This window comes from Artemia franciscana, chromosome 12 (assembly GCF_032884065.1).
Source record: "Artemia franciscana chromosome 12, ASM3288406v1, whole genome shotgun sequence".
NCBI classification, from domain to species: Eukaryota; Metazoa; Arthropoda; class Branchiopoda; order Anostraca; family Artemiidae; genus Artemia; species Artemia franciscana.
In genome coordinates this window covers 2,257,061-2,284,653 of record NC_088874.1, presented here as the reverse complement: position 1 = coordinate 2,284,653, position 27,593 = coordinate 2,257,061, and the positions used below count along the sequence as shown (strand labels likewise).

The 27,593-nt window shown below is 34.2% G+C and overlaps 1 long non-coding RNA gene across 1 annotated transcript; it reads left to right on the top strand.

Moving 5' to 3' along the window:
* Positions 1–4,778: 4,778 nt before the first annotated feature.
* Positions 4,779–25,932, top strand: LOC136033574 (uncharacterized). The gene is made up of 2 exons (XR_010618945.1): positions 4,779–4,975; positions 25,437–25,932. It is a non-coding gene; the product is annotated as an uncharacterized LOC136033574 (long non-coding RNA).
* The last annotated feature ends 1,661 nt before the right edge of the window (positions 25,933–27,593 follow it).

The window sequence follows — 27,593 nt, the reverse complement described above, 5'->3', positions numbered from 1 at the left end:
AAAAATGTTACCTTTTAATTGCCTTTCTTATTTATAGACATGCCAGCCTTCGTCTGTTTCTCATTAAAATTATCTAGAAAAAGTATCCAAAAAAGATTTAATTTCTTCGTCACTGAGTAATCCAGTAGTTTTACAAAACGTATCAGTGTCGTTTTGTCGTTTTGATTTTCAATTATTATAGGAATATATTTCTGATGATCCAAAATTTAATATGGCCTTGACTTTCTGTGAAAAACTTCTTTTTTTAAAGGTTTGTGTTTAGTTATTCAATGGGAAAGGGGGGGAGGGATGTTAGATCCTAAGTACGTCCAAAGCGAATAAGGGTATTGAGTTGAAATTTCGGGGAATATTGAGGGATATGTTCAGCTAAATCAAAGACACTATCATCATCTAAGTGATCAAAAAGGCATATCTGCAATATCTTAGGAACGAGTAAAGGTATCAAATTGAAACTTTAAGGGTTACTTCTACTACTTTGGCTGCAAGTGTGACTGGTTGCAACAGTAACCACTTCCAAATGCAACAAATTGTGACTGTGACTGTGACTGTTTTTAACTGGTACAACATCTACTTGTGACAACTTTCTGTTGAACAAAGTCAAAACACACTATGTGCATGCTGATAGTCAAAAGGACAAATCAGTAATATCTCAGGAGCGACAGAGGAATTAAGTTGAAACTTTCAGGGTATGTTGAATCGTGCTTGAACCTTCAGAGATTACTGAGGAGCGTTTAAACTAGATGAAAAGACACCATGTGATCCAGGTTATCAATAGAGTATATCTGTTGATAACTATCGATAATTTCAATAGTTGTCAGAAGTGCGCATCTCAATAGTCATCTCAGTTGTCAGAAGTGCGTATGTGAAATATCCCAGGAGTGGTCGAAAATTTCATGAAATTTTGAGGTGGTGTAGAAGTAAGTCCAAAGCCAACATCTAGAACTATTAAATTAGAAATAGATGTTTTAATTATCACGTCAGAGACATGAAAAAACTTTGGCAATCAAAAACAGACAGGAATTAATGAAAAACAACTCCGAAGAAGATTTTTTTTAAAGAAGAAAAGAACCATATTTAAATTAAAAAAAGCAGAAATAAATTCCTATATTAATTCAAACTCAAAGCGACTAAAATTACAATTAATAAATGAAACCTGAAACGAGCAGAAATTAAAATGAACGATTGTAGCAAACAAGAGATAGCAGGTACTAACACAGATCAGGAAATAAATTTCAAAACGAGTAACAATTAAATTGAATATTCAAGTCAAACGTAAAACGAACAAAAAACTACACAGCAATACACAAGAGGAGTTTAGTTACTTCCCTTTTCCCCCTTGCCTAACCGTAAAAGTGTGAGACTGGTTGCTTCATTTGCGTTTTACGGAAGACCATATGTATCTTTAACACTATACGTTTGTTTTTTCAAAAAATTTACGAAAAATTAATACAAGATAACAATATTAATGAAGACAACTGGAAAGAACTTGTGAAAATAAATTAACTATCTATATATAAAAAAAATAAGTTGTCTGTGGATGTGTCTGTCAGGTGACGTCATGTTTGTGTGTTGACTGACGTCATGAAGTTAGTTGTCGTCATTTTTGTTATGACGGTGACGTCATTAAAGATATTTAAGACATGCGTTCACGTAAAACTTCTACAGTAGGGTTCTCTGATACGCTGAATCTGATGGTGTGAGTTTCGTTAAGATTCTATGACTTTTAGGGGGTGTTTCCCCCTATTTTCCAAAATAACGCAAATTTTCTCAGGCTCGTAACTTTTGATGGGTAAGACTAAACTTGATGAAACTTATATATTTAAAATCAGCATTAAAATGCGATTCTTCTGATGTAGCTATTGGTACCAAAATTCTATTTTTTAGAGTTTTGGTTACTATTGAGCCGGGTCGCTCCTTACTACAGTTCGTTACCACGAACTGTTTGATACCCTTATTAACTATTAACTATTTGATATATAATGACATCAATTCTTTGAAAATTTTATTTTTATTTTTTAATTTTGTAAATATAATTTTTATTTTTCAGGGATTAACTTAGCGATCCAGAGGTCCTAGAATATCGCGATAGGGCACATTTGAACGAAAATTAAAAGTTTTACTGTACTTTTTAAGTGACGAAAATAATTAGAAGGCAACTAGGCCCCCTCCCAAGTTCATTTATTCACAAACTCACCCAATCAAATTTTTAAGATTGCCATTTTGTTCAGCATAGTCAAAAATCTAATAACTATGTCTTTGAGGATGACTTAATCTCCTACAGTCCCTGGGGGAAGAGCTGAAAGTTATGAGCTTTGCCCATTGTTTACCATTATATTGGTTATTGGGAAACATACAGACGTTTTCGGGAGAGATTTTTTCTGGTTGGGGGGTCGGGGATAGGAGATTACGTGGGAAGACGTTTATATGAAGGATGTTTTGACGGGGGAAGGGACATTTCTATAAAGGGGGTGCCGCATAATTTAAAAAAAAATCATATATTAAATTTAAAAAAAATACAAGTTTTTTCAACTAAGAGTAAGGAGTGACCTTAATACTGAAAAACAACAAAATTATTGCGTATATATAAGGGGGCTTGTCCCCTACTCAAGATCTCGCTCTTTACGCTAAAGTTTTTTTTAGTACTTTCAAAAGATTTATCTATTCTAATTAAACCGATTTGTAATTCAGGCGTCATTCTTAAAGAATTGGAACAAAATTTGAAATTTAGCCTAAAGAGTGAGATATTGACTAGGGGGGCAAACCCAAATATACGTAATGAATCTTGTTTGTTTTAAAGTTTTTATGCTGCTCCTTACTTTAGGTTGAAAAAAACTTGTTTTTCATTTAGTTAGATCAAGAGCTAAGCAGGGTTCTTTATAAGGATCGTTTTGATGGACTTGGTCTTACGAGGTATAGGAAAAAGCAATGGAAGACCACGGAATCACATGGGGAGGAAAAACTCTCCTGGACTTAGATTATGTTGATGATTTAAGCATCCTACATGAAAGTTTGAGCAAAATGAACAAACTTTTAGAGGTTTTGCTAGTTCAGGGTGGTATAATAGGTTTGAAAATTAATTTTAAAGAGGCAAAGTCACTAAGGCTAGGAATAATTGAAGATGAAAAGGTGACGTAGGATAACGAAAAGATTGATCAGGTGGGCAGCTTCACTTACCTTAGCAGTATTATTAGTAAAGACGGTGGGATCAGTGAAGACGTTAATGAGATGTTATGAGTTTGAAATATTACAGGAATTTATTTCTGCTGGCCTTAAATTTAATATACCCCTTTAATTTTCTTTGAAACACTTTCTTACTTGGAAAGTTTTTTTTAATTAATATAAACAAGGGGCAAATCGTATAACTTACATTCCTTGCTCCAAGGGCTGTTGGGGGTTGATATCCCCGCAGATATAGTTATTGGACATTTTAATTATGCTGAACGTAACAACGATCTCAAAATTTTGATTCGATGTGTTTGGGAAATTAATGGGCATGGGAGGGAGGCTGGTTGCCCTACAATTACTTTTGACTCTTAGAAAGGGCGCTAGAAATTTTAACTTCCAATCTTTTGAGCTTAATCCAAAGTTTCTACGACAACCCCTTTCATATGAAGTACCTTGTTGCAAATAAATGAATAATGCATTGTGCCCACTTCGCTATTTACTTAAGCAGCGCTATCGCGCTGCCTAAGATAGGCTAGGGTTTAATTTTTACTTTTTTTGTGCTATTCCTGCAAATATTTTATTTTCGCTTTTGTTGTCTGTTTTTGCATCTGTATTCACCGTTATTTATCTCACTTACCATTGAGGGCCTGTCGCTAAAACGATTGTTATCGAAGACACTCTTATGAGTAGGGTCTATTCCTTTTTCTAAGAGATATTTCGATACATGTACCGTATTTTTGTATTGCTGTATTTTCTTCAGCATCTATATTTGCACCCTTTAAAACCAGTAGGTGAAAAAAATCTATTCTACATTCTTAAGCAGCAATCTTCAGCATTAAACCTGCTCTTTCTCTCATCCTTCAATTTGGGGTCTGCTTCTTTTCGCAACCTGGATGAAAAAACCTGAAAAAAAGCCGCCGGGCCATAGGAAAAAAATAGAGCATAAACATATCAAAACCAACAAGAAAAACACAAATAAATTGAAAAATACATACATGCATAAATACATACATGGTGCCTTCTGATTCAGCTTTACATCCACATCAATATACTCAGAAAGTTTCAGCTCAATGTCCTAAGCTATTATAAGGACATTGCACATACACCCTTTGGGAAACCTACATAAACATAATTTAAGCCACCGTATATTATATATATATATAAAAATAAGTTGTCTGTGTGTCTGTGTGTCGAGTGACGTCATGTTTGTGTGTCGACTGACGTCATGTTTGTCGACTGACAAAATTACAGACCTGGATATCGGGACACAAATGACGACCGGGACACCGGGACATAGGGAATATAAATGACGACCGGGAAACTCAAAGAGAAAGCGACCGGGACACAAGGAATGTTCGATTAGCAATCACCATCAACAAAGCACCGGGACACAAATGACGACCGGGACACAGGGAATATAAATGACGACCATGACACTCAAAGAGAAATTTCTCAAAGAGAAGCGCTCCCACCAACTAGGTGTTGGGGTGGCACGAAGCGCCACCCCAACAGCTAATAACATATATAACCGTATATAACATATCTCTCAGAGTGTTGGCACATTAAAATCAACAACTGGTTTGTAACTGGTTCAGTATTCATTCAGACTTCGTCCAGCTAAGACTAGTGTTGAAAAAAGATTATATTTTGAATAGTGATTCAAGTGTTATGCAATAGAGTTAACTGATACGTTTTGTAAAAGTACTGGATCTAATTATTCAGTGACGAAGAAATTAAATCTTTTTTGGATAATTTTAATAAGAAACAGACGACGGCTGGCACGTCTATAAATAAGAAAGGCAATTAAAAGGTAACATTTTTCTAATTATCCGATATACTATTAAGCTTTTCGGTAAATTTCTTTTGTGCTGGTAGCACCAGTTGAAAAGTGAGCTAATGTAATATGGTAATAAAAGAGTAGCAAAAGTACGAATGATTTTACTATTATAAAGTAATATACTAAATGCATAATAAACAAGCTTAAGTTGAATTCCTAGTTGTCAATGACTCTCTAATAAAACTCACTTTCTAATAAATTCACTCAAATAAAACTCTAATAACTCTCCATAAAATTACTCCAAGTAAAACTATTTAATAATTCACTCCAATGACTCCTGTTTATTCAAGTACTTTCATTTAAACCATACTATACAATAAATTAATTAAAAAACAAGTTTTTTCAACTGAAAGTAAGGAACGACATTAAAACTTAAAACGAACAGAAATAACTCCCTATATGAGTGGTTGTTCCCTCCTCAACGCCCCGCTCTTTACGCTGAAATTTGACTCTTTCTATCAGCTCTACTTTTTCAAATAAAAAACTTTAGAGTAAAGAGCGGGGCGTTGAGGAGGGAACATCCTCTTTCATATACGGAGTAAAATTGCGACGAAGACCACATTGCCTTTCCATAACAAACAAATATAAAGTAGAAACAATAGGTAAAATCTTTTCAAGACAGTGGAAATCAGTTCTGTGAATATTTCGGCCCGATGTCCAAGGGCCGTCTTCAGCATAATACGAGAACAAGAGAGAAAATTTGTATATATAAATAAACTTACATTAAATTGTGAGAATTAAAACTAAATAATGTTTTTTAAAAACTTTTTTAAAAACAGCCCTAGCATCCTTACTTCAACGAAGTTCAACCTGGACTGATAAAAAGAATGAAGTGAGAATATGAACTCATTCAAACTAAAGAGAACAAAGTGATTAAATGCAATTTCTCAGAGCCAACCCTGCTTTTTTAGCAGCCTGTCTCAAAGGCCTTTTTCGTAGCTTGTTCAATACTATTATAAATCGGTTTAGTAAAATATTTTGTTAGATCATTTTTAATTAAATTTGTTATTATACATTTTTAATTAAATTTGTTTAATTATATTTTGTTAGATCATTTTTAATTAAATTTGAATATAAAGAATTTAGTGAGTATTCCCCTAAGTCCCTGTTCAAATTAAATAAAAAAAACAAGTTTTTTTAACTGAAAGTAAGGAGCGACATTAAAACTTAAAACGCACAGAAATTACTTCGTATATGAAAGAGGCTGCTTCCTCATCAACGCCCCGTTCTTTACGCTAAAGTTTGACTCTTTCTCTCAATTCTTCTTTTTAAAACAGTAAAAAACTTTAGCGTAAAGAGCGGGGCATTGATGAGGAAGCAGCCTCTTTCATATACGAAGTAATTTCTGTGCGTTTTAAGTTTTAATGTCGCTCCTTACTTTCAGTTAAAAAAACTTGCTTTTTTTATTTAATTTCTGAACGTTTTTGAATCAATGCATGTTTTGATTTTGGCTCTCCGCAGAGGAATAATCAAAACGAAATTTGCATTTTTTTTTTTTTTTTTTGGCTAAATGGCTTTCTCATGATTTTGATCGAATGATTTTGAGAAAAAAAGAGCAGGGGACGAAGCCTAGTTGCCCTCCGATTTTTTGGTTAATTAAAAAGGCAACTAGAACTTTTAATTTTTTACGAATCTTTTTACTGGTAAAAGATTTACGTAACTTATAAATTAGCTTAGGTAAGGAACTTTTGTATTCTCATGTTTTTATTACATATATGAGGGGATTTGCCCCATCGTCAGTACCTCACTCTTTACACTAAAGCTTAAATTTTATCCCAATTCATTAAGAATTACCCCTGAATCACAAAAGCCGTAGAATAAATAGTTGAAATTACTAAAAATACTTTAGCGTAAAGAGCGAGGTATTAGAAGGAGGTGAGCCCCTCATATGGGTAATAATTTCTGTTTGTTTTAAGTTTTATTGCTGTTCCTTACTTACAGCTGAAAAAGCTTTTTCACATTTATTTTTAAATTGTTTTTTTTTTAATAATGCTAGTAAATCCTGCACTCCCTTCATAGAAATTTTCTTCTCCCATGACAAATTCTCGATGGAAAGTTCCCCCAGCATATACCACTCTTCTCAACCCCTCCCCCCAACCAAAAAAATCCTCCTGAAAACGCCTGTATACTTCCCAATAACCATTACTATATGTAAGCACAGGTCAAAGTTTGTAACTTGTTGCCCCTCCCACGGGGACTCTGGGGGAGTAAGTCGTCCCCAAAGACATAGTTATAAGGTTTTTCGACTACGCTAAATAAAATGACTATCTCAGAATTTTGATCCGTTGACTTTGGGAAAATATTTAGCGTGGGAGGGGGCCTAGGTGCCCTCCAATTTTTTTGGTCACTTAAAAAGGGCACTAGAACTTTTCATTTCCGTTAGAATGAGCCCTCTTGCAACATTCTAGGACAACTGGGTCGATACGATCACCCCTGGGGGAAAAATAACACAAAAACAAATAAACACGCATCCGTGATCTGCCTTCTGGCAAAAAATGCAAAATTCCACATTTTTGTAGATAGGATATCGAAACTTCTACAATAGGGTTCTCTGATACGCTGAATCTGATGGTGTGATTTTCGTTAAGATTCTATGACTTTTAGGGGGTGTTTCCCCCTATTTTCTAAAATAATGCAAATTTTCTCAGGCTCGTAACTTTTGATGGGTAAAATTAAACTTGATGAAACTTATATATTTGAAACCAGCATTAAAATGCGATTCTTTTGATGTAGCTATTGGTATCAAAATTCTATTTTTTAGAGTTTTTGTTACTATTGAGCCGGGTCGCTCCTTACTACAGTTCGTTACCACGAACTGTTTGACAAATATTATTATTTATTTTGAGATTAATTTTGATTGATTCTCGAACCACCTGTTTTATCCCCAAATCATTACTGATGAGTGAAGATTTTTCAAAAAGTATTGTGTGGGACAGATTATTAAATATATGCCAACCTAAAGCAGAATCAAAGGAGTTATTGGAACTATTTGAAATTAATGCCTTGTCTATGTCTTTTTTATGCTGTTGTAACCATTTTTCTAGATTCTGATGGATCCTGCCGACATAGTAATTTCCACAATCACAGGGTATTTGATAGACCCCTCTTTGGCGAGTAACTGGGGTCTTACCTTTACTGGAATTTAAGAAATTAATGATTTTAAAATTATTAGCAAAAACTACGTACAGATTATTTTTTGTGCAAATATTTTTATGTTGTGATTTTTGGGATATACGGAAGATAGACAATATTTGAGGGCTTATCAGTAGCCTGAGTTTTGCTCTGAGAAATTGCACTTAATCAATTTGGTATCCTTAGTTTGAATGAATTTATATTCTCACTTCATTCTTTTTGTCATTCCTGGTTGAACTTCGTTGAAGTAAGGATGCTAGGGCTGTTTTTAAAAAAAAAGTTTTTAAAAAACATTATTTAGTTTTGATTCTCATAATTTAATGTAAGTTTATTTATATATACATATATCTCTCGTATTGTGCTGAAGACGGCCCTTGGATATAGGGCCGAAATATTCACAGAACTGATTTCAGCTGTCGTGAAAAGATTTTCCCTATTGTTTCTACTTTATATTTTTTTCATATACGGAGTAATTTCTGTTCGTTTTAAGTTTTAATGTCGCTCCTTACTTTCAGTTGAAAAAGACTTGTTTTTTTATTTAATTTTTGAACGTTTTTGAATTAATGCATGTTTTGATTTTGGCTCTCCGCACATGAATAATTAAAACAGAATTTCCACTTTAATTTTTTTTTTGGCTAAATGGCTTTCTGAAAGTTTTGATCGGACGATTTTGAGAAAAAAAGGAGCGGGGGAGTAGGCCTAGTTGCCGTGCAATTTTTTGGTTATTTAAAAGGGCAACTAGAACTTTTAATTTTACGAAAGTTTTTATTAGTAAAAATATACGTAACTAGTGAATTAACTTACGTAACGAACTTCTAAATTCGTTTGTTTTTATCATGTATATGAGAGGGTTCGCCCCCTCATCAATATCTTGATCCCTACACTAAAGCTTAAATTTTGTTCCAATTCCTTAAGAATGACCCCTGAATCACAAAGGCCGTAGAATAAGTATTTGAAATTAATAAAATTACTTTATTGTAAAGAACGAGATATTAAGAGGAGATATACCCCTCATATGCGTAATAATTTATGTTTTTTTTTTAAGTTTTAAAGTTGCCCCTTACTTTCAGTTGAAGAAACTTGTTCATACTTATTTTTTTATTGCTCTTTAAAAAAATGCAAAAAAACCTGCGAACCCTTAATGGAAATTCTCTTCTCCCTGACAAATTCCTCCATGGAAAGTTCTTCTTGCATAACCCCCTCCCCTCATCCCCCCTCAACCAGAAAAAAACCTGCAAGTGTCTGTACACTTCCCAATAGCCACTACTATATGTAAACAATGGTGAAATTTTTAACTTGTAGCCCCTCACTTGGGACTGTGAGGGATTAAGTCGTCCCAAAAGACATAGTTATTAGGTTCTTCAACTATGCTGAACAAAATCTCTATCTCAAAATTTTGAGCCAGTGACTTTGGGGAAAAAATGAACATGGGAGTGCCCTAGTGGCCTAGGTGCCCTCTGATTTTCTTGATCACTTACAAAGGGAACCATATCTTTTAATTTCCATTCGAAAGATCCCTCTCTCGACATTCTAGGACCACTTGGTCGATACGATAACCCCTGGGGAAAAAACAAAACAAAACAAACAAACAAATAAACACGCATCCGTGCTCTGTCTTTTGGCAAAAAATTCAAAAATCCACGTTTTTGTAGATAGCTTGGAACTTCTACAGTAGGATTCTCTGATGTGCTGAATTTGACGGTGTGATTTTCATTAAGATGCTATGACTCTTAGGGGATGTTTCCCCCTGTTTTCTAAAATAAGGCAAATTTTTTCAGGCTCGTAACTTTTGATGGGTAAGACTAAACTTGATGAAACTTATATATTTAAAATCAGCATAAAAATTCAATTCTTCTGATGAAACTTTTCGTATCAAAATCCCGCTCCTTACTGTAGTTCGTTACCACAAACTGTTTGATTAGAACATTAAAAGCAGCGTTCTAGTGCTGCCTAATTATGCAGCCACATGCCCGAGTTGGATTGTTTTTTGTTGTTTTTTTTCATCCGGCTACTTTTTGTGACTAGGATGGTAGTTGGAGCTTTGGAGTGGGCTTATTCAGTTTCAAATTGAAATTTCTTATGCCTTTTCGAAGAGTCAAAGGGGTTTAAGGGTATCATCCTGCCTTGGCCTTTATCTTATATCCATCCCTTTTCATAGCCCACCAAAATATATGATTTTTATATAATCTTACCAATAAAGTTGCAAATATTTATCAACCAAAGAAACCCACCTGAAACGGAATGAATTCTAAGGGTGAAGTTCTAAGTGTAAATTTCATATTTATGAATATGGGTTCCAAGCATTATATAGGATTCTTTGTGGCAATTCTAAGGGGACCAATTTTCTTCTTTCTCACGTACATGCGCATTAAAGTATGCAACCCTTTTGGCACTCAATGTCTTTCTTTCTGTGTAACTAAAACTATGCTTTCAACGATTTTTACCAAATTATCCAGGCCCCTTTGAAACCTCCACTGGCTACGTCCCAGTTTATATATTCTCTATGTAAAATAATCGTTTAATTTCCACCCCTTTCGTGTTCCCGATTATTCACCGTACTCTTAATAGATCATTGTGTCAGATCCAAAATCGACTATAATTTCAATTTTTTTTCTAACGTTTTTTCTATTTACTTCTGTGTTTGCTACTTATATTTTTTGCTTTGTGGGACAATCATTCTGACGGCGATAATGAATATCTTACTGTGTAAGATTTTAGATGTAAAAACTGTAAGAGAATAAAAAAGACAGACAAATTACACAGATATGAATCAAGAACAGAGCAATATCTGCTAGAATTGGCACTTGCTAGAAGGTTTGCTAGAATTGCTCTCACGGAAATCAGTTGTTTGGTGTCGGGTGTGCCAATCAGATTTAATTTTAGAAAATCGTAAAATCTTTAAAAAAAATATCCTGTCATCGCTGTGTTTTTAATGATTAAAATATTTGCATTAGATTCAAATGGGAGAGATAGGATGGTAAAAATCTGCAAGAACAATTTTAAACCTCACTAGTGCCGGATCCGATGCCCAGGTCCGACTTTGAGTGAAACCCACAAATAGGGAAAGCCACTAAAAATAGAAAATTGCTATCTTAGCAATCAAATTGTAATATTTTCCAGTAAAACCCACTGGAAACGGAATAATTTCTAAGAGTGAAATTCTAAGGGCAAATTTCAACAATAGACCAAGAACTAATAAAATAATAAATATTTTAACCTTTTTGAGCTGATTAAAAAAAAAAAAAAAAACTTTCCATTGCGACTAAAAAGAGACTTGCAAAATTAAAGCTAACTGACATTATTCAATAAATGGGTACGACTTCCTTCCTCCTCTTTAATCTTTACACCAAATTTCCAAAATAAGAGAGGCTGTGATGATATCAAACAGTTCGTGGTAACGAACTGTAGTAAGGAGCGACCCGGGTCAAAAGTAACCAAACCTCTAAAAAATGCAATTTTGATACCAATAGCTACATCAAAAGAATCGAATTTTAATGCTGATTTTAAATATATAAGTTTCATCAAGTTTAATCATACCTATCAAACGTTAAGAGCCTGAGAAAATTCGTCTCATTTTAGAAAATAGGTCACAGAATCTTAACGAAAATCACACCATCAGATTCAGCGTATCAGAGAATCCTATTGTAGAAGTTTCAAGCTCCTATCTACGAAAACCTGGAATTTTGTATTTTTTCCCAGAAGGCATATCACGGATGCGTGTTTATTTGTTTGTTTTTTTGTTGTTGTTTTTCCCAGAGGTGATCGTATCGACCCAGTGGCCCGAGAATCTTGCGAGAGGGCTCATTCTAACGGAAATGAAAAGTTCTAGTGCCCTTTTAAAGCGACCAAAAAATTGGAGGACACCTAGGCCCCCTCCCACGCTAATTATTTTCCCAAAGTCACCGGATCAAACTTCTGAGATAGCCATTTTATTCAGCGTAGTCAAAAAACCTTATAACTATGTCTTTGGGGACGACTTACTCCCCCACAGTCCCCGTGGGAGGGGCAACAAGTTACAAACTTTGACCAGTGCTTACATATAGTAATGATTATTTGGAAGAGTACAGACGTTTTGTGGGGGATTTTTAGGTTGAGGGGGGTTGAGAAGAGGGGGATATATTGGGGGAAATTTCCTTAGAGGCATTTGTCATGGGGGAAGAAAAGTTTCATGAAGGGAGAGCAGGATTTTCTAGCATTATTTAAAAAAAATAATGAAAATATAAATATGAAAAAGTTTTTTCAACTGAAAGTAAGGAGAAACATTAAAACTTAAAACGAACAGAAATTATTACGTGTATGATGGGCTCACCTCCTCCTAATACCTCGCTATTTACGCTACAGCATTTTTAGTAATTTCAACTATTTATTCTACGGCTTTTGTGATTCAGGGGTCATTCTTAAGAAACTGGGACAAGATTTAAGCTTTAGTGTAAAGAGCGAGGTACTGGCGAGGGGGTGAATCCCTTCATATACTTAATAAAAACATGAGAATAAGTTTGTTACGTAAGATAATTTATAAGTTACGTATATCTTTTACTAATAAACATTCGTAAAAAATTAAAAGTTCTAGTTGCCTTTTTAAGTAACCAAAAAATCGGAGGGCAACTAGGCCTCCTACCCCGCTCTTTTTTTCTCAAAATCACTCAATCAACACTACAAGAAAGCCAATTAGCCAAAAAAATAAGTATGCAAATTTCGTTTTAATTATTCGCCTGCGGAGAGCCAAAATCAAAACATGCATTGATTCAAAAACGTTCAGAAATTAAATAAAAAAAAACAAGTTTTTTAACGGGAAGTAAGGAGCGACATTAAAACTTAAAACGAACACAAATTGCTTCGTATATGAAAGGGCTGCTTCCTCATCAACGCCCCGCTCTTTACGCTAAAGTTTTTTACTGTTTTAAAAAGTAGAATTAAGAGAAAGAGACAAACTTTAGCGTAAAGAGCGGGGTGTTGATGAGGAAGCAGCCCTTTCATATACGAAGTAATTTCTGTTCGTTTTAAGTTTTAATATCGCTCCTTACTTCCCGTTAAATTGTTTTTTTTTATTTAATTCTAAATAAAGCAGCACCTAGACCTCCGCACAAAGAGCGAGATTTTAGAGTTCTGTGCTCCCCTCACTTATCGGATAGTTTCTGTTGATTCTAAGCTTAAATAATAAATAAATATATTTCACTGTCATGTGAAAACAATTTGATTGCAATTTTGCTAAATAAGAGTTCATTCGAGTTTTTTCCACACGGCATGACCAATCATTAAAATCGATTAATAAACCTGTCACTCTTATTACTTTTTTAAAGAAAATTATATTCTGACCTTTTTAAGGAAAATAGTTATCTTGAAATTTGAAGGCAACACCATAGATCGCTGAAATGTATAAGGCATATAAATAATATGAGAGGGGTATAAGTCTCCCTCAGATTCATCGGATCTTAAAAAAGGTACTGCAACTCAATGTTTTCTTTGAAAAAACACTTTTCCTGACATTTTACGTCTACTGGTCTGATACGATCACCCCTGGTGACAAAAAAAAAAGAAACAAAAAAAAAACAAGAACCTAGGGTACAGAACACAGGAAATTTGTCTTTTTCGTGATAGGAGACCTGAAAGTTCCATTTTTTGTTCTTTATAATCAAGAATTGGATAGCAAAATTATCATCACAATCAAATTTTCCCCTTGAAACATAGTTCTACGGCTTATAAGCTCATTGCCTCAGTAAATGAATGAGATGATCAATTTTGTTTTGATTCTGAGGCCGATGTGTTTCTTTTAATTGAAAGTTTTTTTCTGTTTAAACATGTCACAAAGCACGTTTGAAGGGCATCCTCCTCATCTCAGATGGGGAATTGAAGAAGTAATAAAAGGGTTCGACCCATGTTTATGCAACAGGTATTCACTCGGTGACTTTTCTGGCATCTGTTACAACCGGGGCAAAATCTTGATTAGTAAACCCCCCCCCCCTCTGTCTCCTAGAATTTTCAGGTCAAATTTTAACCCAATCTTAATTTACCGATAATAATTTTCATTTATTCAGATCTGACTTTTATTACTTTAGCCTCTGCCAAAATAATTAACTATCTTGCCCCAATTGATTGCTTCTAATGCTTTGCGTCCTATGCTTATTAACACTAAATCATTTAGTCACTTTTGGTCCACAGTCTGTCTGACTTCTCTTACTAATTAGTGTATGTCCTGACCTCACAGCACCAAAGAAATAATGACAGCAGTGAAAAAGATCAATAATAGGCATGTATCTGAAGGCGATAGGACTATGGCAGAGATACTGAAGACATCTCTTAGAGACTACATAACTATTAGGACTACTCTCTTACTGATCATCCAGAGTAGCGAAAGTGTCCCAAAAGATTGGACCAGGGGCATACCGGTAGAACTTTTCAAAAAGGACGTTCTACCTATATGCCTCTTGCATACTGGTAGAACTTTTCAACAAGGGCGATACGTTAATCTGTAGCAGCTGGAGGGGCATCAACTCAACATCTTTGCCTGGTAAAATACTAGCCGCAGTCATATTTTAACGACTAGGAATAGCTCTAAAATAGCACCTCAGGAAATAGCAACACAGCTTTCGACCTGGTTGGTAACACCAGGTCACCATCGAACACCATTGTTGGTAACACCATTGAACAAGCTCTAATCTTATTTTCATTCTCAGACTAACGGTTGGAGAGTCCAGGGAATGTGGAAAAAAATACAATATACATGTTCTTCATTGATTTTGAAAAGGCATTCGATTCTGTCGATCGAATTATTTAGGGAATATCTGGAATTAATACAGAATACCTGATAAACTAGTTAACACGATAATCGCACCCTATGAAGATAGTGAATGTTGCGTGTGCACAAAAAAATGGGATACGGGTTCTTCAAGATGATGTGTGGTGTCAAAAAGGGACGTGTCCTACCCTCACTTCTGTTTGTGATGGACTATACTCTGAGGCAGTCTAAAAGCAAAATAGCGACTGCAGCTGTTACTCGGCGCCACAAAATGAAAAATCCGAAAAAGCAGGGCTAATAGCGAATGTCAGTAAGATATATTGCATGCTAAATTTGACTCTCCGCTGACGCTGAAATGGAAAAACAAAGCAATTTAACAGTTTAAGAATTTAAGCACCTTTGAAGTTGGATTGTTTATAATGGTGGAATAGCCAACAAAATCAAGAGGAGTGTTGGACAAGCTATATTGGCATTAATAAGTTGAGATCAATCTAGTGCAGTAGGAAATGCTCTATACACTATAAGCTCCGCCTCATGAATGGCAACAGGATTTTTATTGTCCTCTATGCAAGCAAATGCTAGAAACTAATGTCCAGTTGGAGAATTGTATGTTGGCCTTTGAAAAGATGCAATTTAGAAGAATACTGAAATTTAAGGGGCAGGAAAATGCAAGAACATTAAAATTCACCAATGAACCAGTCTAACATTAGTTACGGACCTTCTGAAATGCAGGAGATGAACTTACCTTAGCAACATCCTTCATATACAATAGGATCGTTTTCTATGTACATTTTATGAGTGTTGTCTTGAAGGAAGACACAAAAGAGGTCGACCTTGCGACAGAAGTATGAATAGGATCTAAGTAGAGGGAGATTTACCTTCAACCACAGTGGGAAGATGTCGTGGCTGTAGCTCAGCTCCATGATGTCTAGCGAGGTTTTGTAGACGCCCTATGCGCCATTTCTGGCTTTGGAGGATCTAAGGTCTAGGGTAAACAGCATACCATTACTGTATACCGATACTGCAGTGCCTAATAATGCTTGATAGGCAACCCTTTCGTTTAGAAAGACCCCTTTATACATGTATTGCATAATTAATTCTATTATATCTATCGGTTTCTTTAAGGAGATGTGTTAGTATTGAATTGCTTTAATATCTCGGAGTCCATGGAACGACTGAATGGGACCTAATTCATTGTGATATTTTACTTTTGTTAATGCTTACTTTCATTTTCAAGAAATAATGATGAAACTAAGGGGGAAATGTAAACATCGGGTTCAATTTGCTTTTCCTTCCACCAACTGCACCCTCTATTTTGTTTTAATAGAAATAAATATCAAAGATTGCAAAATTTATTTTAAATTTTATGCCTCTAAAATTTATGCACCTAGGGCGAGTGCCCCCTTTATCCTCCTAAAACCCCCTTTGTGTTTACTCTGTCAAAGCTGTTGTCAAATGGCTCGACAATGGCATTATATACTTAGCCTAAACATACGCGGGAACTATACTAAATCACAATTGTAGACGTTGGAGTGACAAAGACAGATCGTGGGTTGAACCTTCCCGGCCAAAAACTACTCACAACTTCGGACCCAGAAACGGCGCGCAATAATCTTTTGGATGCTCACTGATACAGCTATCTGCAACAACTGGATATTTTCCTGTTCAGATGTCACAGTATTAACTTCAAGAACAGATAGACCAATGGTATAGAGAACCTTTTGATCTAAAATTGCGTTTATCGGAATTTGACCTTTCGGTCAGGACTTTTTGCGTCTGGTCGTAAAGTTCCTCAGCGTAAACGCAGAGGATCATCACCTGATGTTAAAGAGACTCAAAGTCTGACCAATATCGTCAATAAAATTTAACGATCCATTTTTACTCAGTCCGATTGGATTGATGACTGGCCGATGAAATCAGAGAAGCAGAGTTCTTATAAGGACTGTGAATCAGGTTATAGAAAATTCTAGCTCTATAACACAAAACAAAACTTTATCCTTTCAAACTATTTTAAGAGGCTAAGATTGTATTTTCACCATAAGAAATAAAATTCATGGTTGGTAGCAATATTTCCTCATAAGTTATTTTGTAAATAGTACTATTCAGTGGTCACTTGAATTGCGTTTCAGATTTTTACCAGTACGGATTCTGATAATGGGGTTACTTGGTATTATTTGGTACAGTGGTACTCGGTACAGTGGTACTATTAAAGGGTCACTGGGATTGCGTTTCAGATTTTTACCAAAACGGAAACCAATATAGGATTAAACTAACATTTAGAACTGTTCCTCATAATTATTTTTTTTTTTTTTAAAAGAAACTAAAGAGCGTTAGCAGAAACCCAATATTAGCTGAAATAAAGTCATGAAAGTCATTTCTTTAATTAAATTAAGCGAAGCTGAAAACAAAAATAAATTACAATAAATGAACAAACGAATCTTAAAGTAGAGAGAAATTGTCACAAATAAAAGTTGAGCAGCCTCTCTCTTCAACCCCTAAGGGCAAAAATGTTTTTTTGGTTTTACTAAAATAGATAAGTGTTTTTAATTGTGATCTTCTTATAACGAAAATATGAAAAAATTAACTTTTCTAGTTGAAAGAGAAAAAACAATGTTAGATTGAACTTGTATGTCACTTTGTTAAAAAAATACTTTATCTAATAGTTTGAATAAGAAGTGCTCAGAAATACCAGAATAAATTGGGATATGATCCCTAAGCCCCCATCCTCATTTTGTATTTCTATGAGCCTACGTTTATTTATCGTTTAGCTTCTGAAGAACCACTTTAAGTCATTAAATAATCTGAATTCAAGATTAATTGAAATATTTTAAACAAAATTAAGATGTCTACAACAATAACTGAATATAATGAATGCTTATTGATTAGTAGTAATAATTTTTCCAACAGCTTAACAAAACAAACTTCATGTTGAATTCGTTCAAACTATATTAGATTGAATAAACCAAGTGATTTATCGCATTTGATAAAAAATGCGGTAAAAACATATTTCAAGTCACTTTCCCTATTAAATGGATTTTTTCTCTCTCTTTGGTGTTATTTATGTACTAAGAAAACAATACTTTAACGATAAAAATCATTAGATGATTTCAGGGAAGTTACTGTTTTCAGTGACATGTGGTGACAACATAATATTCTGCTGGGCAAAGATCCCTTCTTAGGAAAGGAAATAAGTTTTAAGCTGATGTCGGAAGATAGTATTTATGGCTCTATATTACGATGAATTATGAGGATATTTACCAAAACTCTTTCATTTCGTAAAACTCCTTCCTTTTCGCTTTTGCTTCTGTCTCCATTTGTATATTACTCCTGTGGCAATACATATTAAATCATCGGAATCAGTCTTAAAACTAATATTGTTTATTCATACGCCTGGATTTGTACGAAAAAACGAAGAACGAAATAACTAAAGAAAACAAAATGATAACAGACGAGAAGTGAAAAACGAATAATTTTTGGAATCGTTTTTCATTAAGTGACCAGACGAAAAATTATCGGTTATTAGCTCATTGGGAAGAGTTCTAGTTTGTTTTTATCTTTCCGTTCTCTTCACTTTTTTCATTCTTTATTTTAAACAAGGAAAATATTAAGAATGAAAATGCTGAAGAAAATAAAAAGAAAAACACAAACGAAAGTATTTTTCAGCCAATGAATAACTAAAGAATTTTTTTTGCTCACTGCACAAAGTCCACATTGAATTTCCCTCTGATTTGTAGATTTTTAAATTAAGCTTGAACATGTTACATAGCTCAACTCAGAAAATGATGAATGAGATACATTACGGTGATGTAGCCAGGCATGCATCACCGGAGAGAGAGAGAGAGAGAGAGAAAGAGAGAGAGAGAGAGAGAGGGAGAGAGAGAGAGAGAGGGAGAGAGAGAGATAGAGGGAGAGAGAGAGAGAGGGAGGGAGGGGGAGAGAGAGAGAGAGAGGAGGGAGAGAGAGAGAGTAAAGCTATTTACTTCTTAAATATATTGAATCACTAAAAATTTAAGCGAAAAAAAAAGAAAAAGCTTTGAACAAAAAGAAATTATTTTGTGCATGAGGGGTCTGTCCTCTTATAAACTCTTGCTCTTTACGCTAAAGTCTTACAGTGCTTTAAAAATACTTCCTTTTCAAACTAGACGATACTTGTGTTTGAGCAGTCCTTAAGGAATTGGCCCAGAAATATAGGTTTTAACATAAAGATCTGGTGGTTAAGGAGGGCCTGTTTAATCGCATACAGGAGAATTTCAGTATTTTATGAAGTTTTAACGTTCCTCTGTATTTTCATTAAAAAGCTTTATTTTTACTTAAGCATTGCCATTTAATCCTCCACTTTTCAGTTTTGACATTGATGAGCTTAGTTTACCTTATTCTCGGTTGACAGATCGGTCATGGGATTACTTCTTTTCGGAATCAAATTTTAACCACTCTTTTGATTTCTTTTATGATTAAATAAAAAAAACAAGTTTTTTTAACTGAAAGTAAGGAGCGACATTAAAGGTTAAAACGAATAGAAATTACTTCGTATATGAAATAGGCTGCTTCCTCATCAACGCCACGCTCTTTACGCTAAAGTTTGACTCTGTCTCTCAATTCTTCTTTTTAAAACAGTAAAAAACTTTAGCGTAAAGAGCGGGGCGTTGATGAGGAAGCAGCCTCTTTCATATACGAAGTAACTTCTGTTCGTTTTAAGTTTTAATGTCGCTCCTTACTTTCAGTTAAAAAAAAAATTGTTTTTTTTATTTAATTTCTGAAAGTTTTTGAATCAATGGATGTTTTGATTTTGGCTCACCGCAGAGGAATAATTAAAACGAAATTTGCATTTTTTTTTTTTTTTTTTTTTTTGGCTAAATGGCTTTCTCATAATTTTGATCGAATGATTTTGAGAAAAAAAAGGGCGGGGGAGGAAGCCTAGCTGCCCTCCGATTGTTTGGTTAATTAAAAAGGCAACTAGAACTTTTAATTTTTTACGAATATTTTTATTAGTAAAAGATTTACGTAACTTATAAATTAGCTTACGTAAAGAACTTTTGTATTCTCATATTTTTATTACGTATATGAGGGGGTTCGCCCCCTTGTCAGATCCTCGCTCTTTACACTAAAGCTTAAATTTTGTCCCAATTCATTAACAATGACCCCAGAATCACAAAAGCCGTAGAATAAACAGTTGAAATTACTAAAAATACTTTAACGTAAAGAGCGAGGCATTAGGAGGAGGTGAGCCCCTCAAATGGGTAATAATTTCTGTTTGTTTTAAGTTTTAATGCTGTTCCTTACTTCCAGCTGAAAGAACTTTTTCATATTTATTTTATCATTGTTTTTTTTTAAATAATGCTAGTAAATCCTGCGCTCCCTTCATGGAGATTTTCTTCCCCCATGACAAATTATCGATGGAAAGTTCCCCCAGCATATCCCCCTCTTCTCAACCCCTCCCCCAACCAAAAAAATCCTCCTGAAAACGCCTGTACACTTCCCAATACCCATTACTATATCTAAGCATTGGTCAAAGCATCGGTTGCCCCTCCCATGGGGACTGTGGGGGAGTAAGTCGTCCCCAAAGACATAGTTATAAGGTTTTTCGACTACGCTGAATAAAATGGCTATCTCAGAATTTTGATCCGTTCACTTTGGTAAAATAATTAGCGTGGGAGGGGGCCTAGGTGCCCTCCAATTTTTTTGGTCACTTAAAAAGGGCACTAGAACTTTTCATTTCCGTTAGAATGAGCCCTCTTGCGACACTCTAGGACAACTGGGTTGATACGATCACCCCTGGGAAAAAAAAACAAAAAACAAATAAACACGCATCCGTGATCTGCCTTCTGGCAAAAAATACAAAATTCCACATTTCTGTAGATAAGAGCTTGAAACTTCTACAATAGGGTTCTCTGATACGCTGAATCTGATGGTGTGATTTTTGACTTCTAAGATTCTATGACTTCTAGCGGGCGTTTCCCCCGATTTTCTAAAATAACAAAAATTTTCTCAGGCTCGTAACTTTTGATGGGTAAGACTAAACTTGATGAAACTTATATATTTAAAATCAGCATTAAAATGCAATTCTTTTGATGTAGGTATTGGTATCAAAATTCCATTTTTTAGAGTTTTGGCTACTATTGAGCCGGGTCACTCCTTACTACAGTTCGTTACCACGAACTGTTTGATTATGCTTCTCGTCCATCTTTGTAATAGTGCTGCCTTATATTTCCTATATAATAATTAATTTGTCGTCCAAATAATGGATCCACTAATGGGTACGAGCCTTTCACCTATTTTCGCCACTTTTTATATAGAATCTATCGAAACATCTGCTTTGAAAACTTTTCCTGGGAAACACCGGTTCGTGGGCCGGTTTGTGAATGATGTCATTTCTGTGATCATGGAGAGGCGTCAATTAACTCTTCCTTTACTCATCTTAATACTTCCGATTTTACCCTTCATTTCACTTTAGAAGTAGAAGATAGCAGCATACTGCCTTTCTAGACGACTTTTTATTCATTTCTTTTCTGAATCAAATTTTGAGCTTTCTTATGATTAGCTTTATGATTTCTTTATGATTATGATTTATGACTTATGATTTATGATTTCTTATGATTTCTTTATGATTAGCTTTCTTAGTTTCTTATGATTAGACGCTCTTTTGAGCGTCTTAGTTTAGTTGCGAGCTTAGTTCACCTTGTTCTCGTCTGACAGATCAGTCATGGGATCACTTCTTTTCCAAATCAAATTTTAACCGCTCTTTTGAGCTTTCTTATGATTAGCTTTATGATTTCTTAATGATTATGATTTATGATTTATGATTTATGATTTCTTATGATTTCTTTATGATTAGCTTTCTTAGTTTCTTATGATTAGACGCTCTTTTGAGCGTCTTAGTTTAGTTGCGAGCTTAGTTCACCTTGTTCTCGTCTGACAGATCAGTCATGGGATCACTTCTTTTCCAAATCAAATTTTAACCGCTCTTTTGAGCTTTCTTATGATTAGCTTTATGATTTCTTTATGATTATGATTTATGATTTATGATTTATGATTTCTTATGATTTCTTTATGATTAGCTTTCTTAGTTTCTTATGATTAGACGCTCTTTTGAGCGTCTTAGTTTAGTTGCGAGCTTAGTTCACCTTGTTCTCGTCTGACAGATCAGTCATGGGATCACTTCTTTTCCAAATCAAATTTTAACCGCTCTTTTGAGCTTTCTTATGATTAGCTTTATGATTTCTTTATGATTATGATTTATGATTTATGATTTCTTATGATTTCTTTATGATTAGCTTTCTTAGTTTCTTATGATTAGACACTCTTTTGAGCGTCTTAGTTTAGTTGCGAGCTTAGTTCACCTTGTTCTCGTCTGACAGATCAGTCATGGGATCACTTCTTTTCCAAATCAAATTTTAACCGCTCTTTTGATCTTTCTTATGATTAGCTTTATGATTTCTTTATGATTATGATTTATGATTTATGATTTATGATTTCTTATGATTTCTTTATGATTAGCTTTCTTAGTTTCTTATGATTAGACGCTCTTTTGAGCGTCTTAGTTTAGTTGCGAGCTTAGTTCACCTTGTTCTCGTCTGACAGATCAGTCATGGGATCACTTCTTTTCCAAATCAAATTTTAACCGCTCTTTTGATTTCTTTCATGGTTATGCGTCTCGTCCGTCTTTGTAATAGATTAAATAAATAAAAAAACAAGTTATTTAAATGAAAGTAAGGAGCGACATTAAAACTTAAAACGAACAGAAATTGCTCCGTATATGAAAAGGGCTTTTCCTTCTCAACGCCCCGCTCTTTATGCTAAAGTTTGGCTCTTTGTCTTAACTCTACATTTTAAAACAGTAAAAAAACTTTAGCGTAAAGAGCGGGGCGTTGAGAAGGAAAACCCCTTTCATATACGGAGTAATTTCTGTTCGTTTTAAGTTTTAATGTCGCTCCTTACTTTCATTTAAAAAACTTGTTTTTTTTTTATTTAATTTCTGAACGGTTTTGAATCAATGCATGTTTTGATTTTGGCTCTCCGCAGAGGAATTATTAAAACGAAATTTGTATATTTTTTTTTTTTTTTGGCTAAATGGCTTTCTCATAATTTTGATGGAATGATTTTGAGAAAAAAAGAGCGGGGGAGGAAGCCTAGTTGCCCTCCGATTTTCGGTTAATTAAAAAGGCAACTAGAACTTTTAATTTTTATAAGTAATCTTTTATTAGAGTAATTTTCTTTTAGTAATCTTTTATTAATCTTTTATTTTTTTTAGAACTTTTAATCTTTTTATAAGTAAAAGATATACGTAACTTATAAATTAGCTTACGTTAAGAACTTATGTATTCTTATGTTTTTATTACATATATGGAATAATGGTCTTTGCTCTCGTGATGTACCAACAAATTTAGAAAGCCAGGTATGATTTATATTAGAGTGTCAGGAAATTCATTATTGGCAAGGGCTGGTTTTTGATTATACAACCCTGCAACATTATAATCAGGCAAAACCTAGTTTTGGGGAGGAAGTTTATTTTAAATTTAACTTACCGGCTATGATTCTACGTCGTTGGATTCAGCTTAGGGCAAATTGTCTTCCAATCCAGAACAGGCAAAAAACGTTCGACAAAAATAAAATGATAGTTGGTCCTGATAGGCGGTATGTTTGTCCCCTTTGTAAAGATGATGATGAAGACTTGGATCATTTTCTCCAGAAATTTCCGGTGCTCTTGGATTTACGGGAAATTTATTTGCATGGGGTTAATTTGATGCTTCTGGGTATTCTACAAAATAGTAACCCAACCACAATATTTTGAGTGGGAGTATACATATATAAATATTTAATAAGAAGAAAAAGCTTTATATGATTAATTTCTTTTGTAGTTAGATTAGGTACTTTTTGCGTTGAATTCTGTTTTTTGTGCGTGTTCGTACTGTTGTTAATTTCCTTGCTTGTTTGTTATTTATTTATATTTTTGTGTATATGGCCCACGGGTTTTTGAAATGCACTTATCTATCTATCTATCTATATGAGGGGGTTTGCCCCCTCGTCAGTACCTCGCTCTTTACACTAAAGCTTCAATTTTGTCCTAATTCATTAAGAATGACCCCTGAATCGCAAAAGCCGCAGAATTAATAGTTGAAATTACTAAAAATACTTTAGCATAAAGAGCGAGGTATTAGAAGAAGGTGAGCCCCTTATATGGGTAATAATTTCTGTTCGTTTTGAGTTTTAATGCTGCTGCTTACTTCCAGCTGAAAAAAAACTTTTTCATTGTTTTTTTTAAGTAATGCTATTGAATCCTTCGCTCCCTTTATGGAAGATTTCTTCCCCCATGACAAATTCCTCGATGGAAAGTTCCCCCAGCATATCCCCCTCTTCTCAACCCCTGCCTTCAACCAAAAAATCCTCCTGAAAACGCCTGTTTACTTCCCAATAACCATTACTATATGTAAGCACTGGTCAAAGTTTTGAACTTGTAACCCCTCCCACGGGGACTGTTGGGGAGTAAGTCGTCCCCAAAGACATAGTTATAAGGTTTTTCGACTACGCTGAATAAAAAGGCTATCTCAGAATTTTGATCCGTTGACTTTGAGAAAATAATTAGCGTAGGAGGGGGCCTAGGTGCCCTCCAATTTTTTTTGTCACTTAAAAAGGGCACTAGAACTTGTCATTTCCGTTAGAATGAGCCCTCTTGCAACATTCTAGGACAACTGGGTCGATACGATGACCCCTGGGAAAAAAAAAATAATAAACACGCATCCGTGATCTGCCTTCTGGCAAAAAATATAAAATTCCACATTTTTGTAGATAGGAGCTTGAAACTTCTACAGTAGGGTTCTCTGATACGCTGAATCTGATGGTGTGATTTTCGTTAAGATTCTATGAATTTTAGGAGGTGTTTGCCCCTATTTTCTAAAATAACGCAAATTTTCTCAGGCTCGTAACTTTTGATGGGTAATACTAAACTTGATGAAACTTATATATTTAAAATCAGCATTAAAATGCAATTCTTTTGATGTAGTAGCTATTGGTACCAAAATTCCATTTTTTAGACTTTTGGTTACTATTGAGCCGGGTCGCTCCTTACTAGAGTTCATTACCACGAACTGTTTGATTACCTTTCAAAATGAAAAATTAACTTTTCAAAATAAATGCTTTGAGGAAAGTAGATCATTTAGAGGGTTTACTTTTCAAAACCAAGTACGCTTATCTAAACAAGAACTACCGTTTCTTCAATAAAAAAAAGCAGGACGCCAGAGGCCATGTTCAGTGAGAGGGAAGGAGTTTTACCCATCCTAAAAAAATTTTTTTTACCCTTGCATTCATTTCTCGTTAATAAAGGGTCTTGACCAATGCTGCCCTTGCTGGCCCTAAAAAGGATGCGTTCTTTCGGAGAATAAATCTACGTTTTGGAAATAAGATGTTTTTAGGTTCACGTAGCGATATTTATGTTGACCCATTGTGCTTTCTAGTGTAACTTGAAATTTTGCCCCTTTGTTTTTTCAATAAAGCCTAACAATACGAACAGTATTTTAGTAGGGTTTTAGTGTAGGGGCCTTGTCCACTGCATTAATAATATATTTTTTTCAGGACATTATCAGAGGTGCTTCAAGAGATATTTTTTTTTTATTCTTGTTTTACTTTTCCATTGATGATGACGAAGAGAACCATCGACTGATAGATGTTTCGTTGAGACATTGTAAATGGATACCACCATCATCTCCGTAAATGTATTTTTTAAGACTCTTAATTTCAAGGGGAGAACCTTGTCATAACTGAAGAGTAAATGAAGCCCATGCTGGCCTAGAAGGATAGTTTTTACAATCTTTTTGTATTTCATTTGACAAACACAACCACTAAAAGTTTGGAGGCAACTGCTCTTGAAGCCGGAACCTGAAAAATCCGAGTTAAGCGCTTGAATCAGTTAAACCAACGGAGATTTGTTTAGAGTTATACACTAATGGGATGTTAATATTTAAATTACTTTTGATTTGCAAATTTATTTTTAATTTTTTACTAAGAAATGGAGATACTTTTAAGCAAAATGAAAATGGAAAATAAATATAATCAAACTATTAGGAAAGAAGATTTACTCATTGGAATGAAATACAGGATTAAAGCAATGTTGTGTTACAGATAACTATGGAAAGAAAATCGTTATCATTATTGATTTTAAAGGTGAAATGCACCTAAGAGTTTTGATTCTTAAGCAGCTGATCTTCAAAAGAAAATTTCAAAAATTTGACAAAGCTATGGAAAGATCAAAGAAAATGGAAAGATCATGAAAATTATTTAGACGTTGATATCGAACTATCCATTAAAAATTAAATCATATTAATTTCTCGCGTTTTATCGGTAGTATAGGAAAATAGAATATAACTAAACTCTTATTCTGCAAATTCATCAAATTCTTATTTCAAAAGACCTGTTTGGTTTTTATTCTCAGGATGGGATATGGTAATAATGTTGAAGATTTTCATTTAAAATGGTGTGAAATTAATTGAAAAAGGGTTAAATTGATGGGGTGATTTAGGTGGGGCGTACAAACCATGTTCAAATTGTGAAAAAGTATAAAAATGAGACCAAATTTTATTTCCAAGGGCCTATTTTTATTTTGAATTTAGGGATGGGAAACGTTGAAAATATACAATATTTGATGTTGAAATGGTGTAAAATGGACTGAAAATGATGTAAATTGATGGGGTGATTTAGGTGAGGCAGAATCAGCAATTACCGTACTATTCAACTCCATATTTAAAACGAACGTTGGTAATTTTTAAAGCGCTCCTATTAGTTTCTTAATAAATACCCTGAATTTTTTAATTCATAATATATCCTAATATTTCCTAAATATTGTAAAACTAACTTTCAATCTAAGCTCTAGTTGACTAAAAGTGTCTCACTTGAGAAAATAGCTTCTTGACACAATGTTTGTTTTTAATTCTAAACCGTCAACAAATAAATTATCTAATAACAAAACTTATTTTGCAATCTAAAGGCTCTCAATTTTCTGTGTTTATCCACTTTCCAGTTCAAAAATATTACTTACCATTATTTTTTCTGGCCTTATGGCGAAAAATTGAATAATGTAAATTCTTGAATAATCTTAAAATTCTTAATCTTGATCTTAAATTGATGACTGAATAGTCCTAAAATTCTTTTCGACATGAAAAAATTAATTATTTGCCCTGATAAAGAAATCTCAAGTATTCTCACGAGAGACATAACCGTTCTCTTGTTAGTAGTTTCGTAAAGAAAGAACTTGAATCATTTCAAAGAACAAAGGAAAAGTTGTATTTTAATTTAAAGTTTAACAATCTACCGAAATTATTTTAATTTTGGAAACTTTGTTTGTGTCGTAACTTCATTTCGAATTTTAATCTACTCCAATAGAATATTTTGAGCGTACTTTGCAATTTATTTAAAAAACAATCCTTTTTTGGTGAAAATTCCATCGATATACTTTTATATAAGGTAAAGTAAAAAAAAGCTATTTAGTTGTTTCCTCTGAAGAAAGGGTTCGCAGTTATAAAAGAAAACCAACACTGTTATTGGCAATCAGACCTACGCTTGCGTACTACCTAGTAAAATGATGGGGTTTCAGTCGCCTTTTCCTCCTACAGGAATACCCACTTCCTCGTCCCTTTGGTTTTGGTAAACTATGTGATAGATAGAACGGTCACAAAACTTCTATAGGGTAATTTTTTGTATATGGATGGTAAATGTTTTTAAGGAACAAACACACTA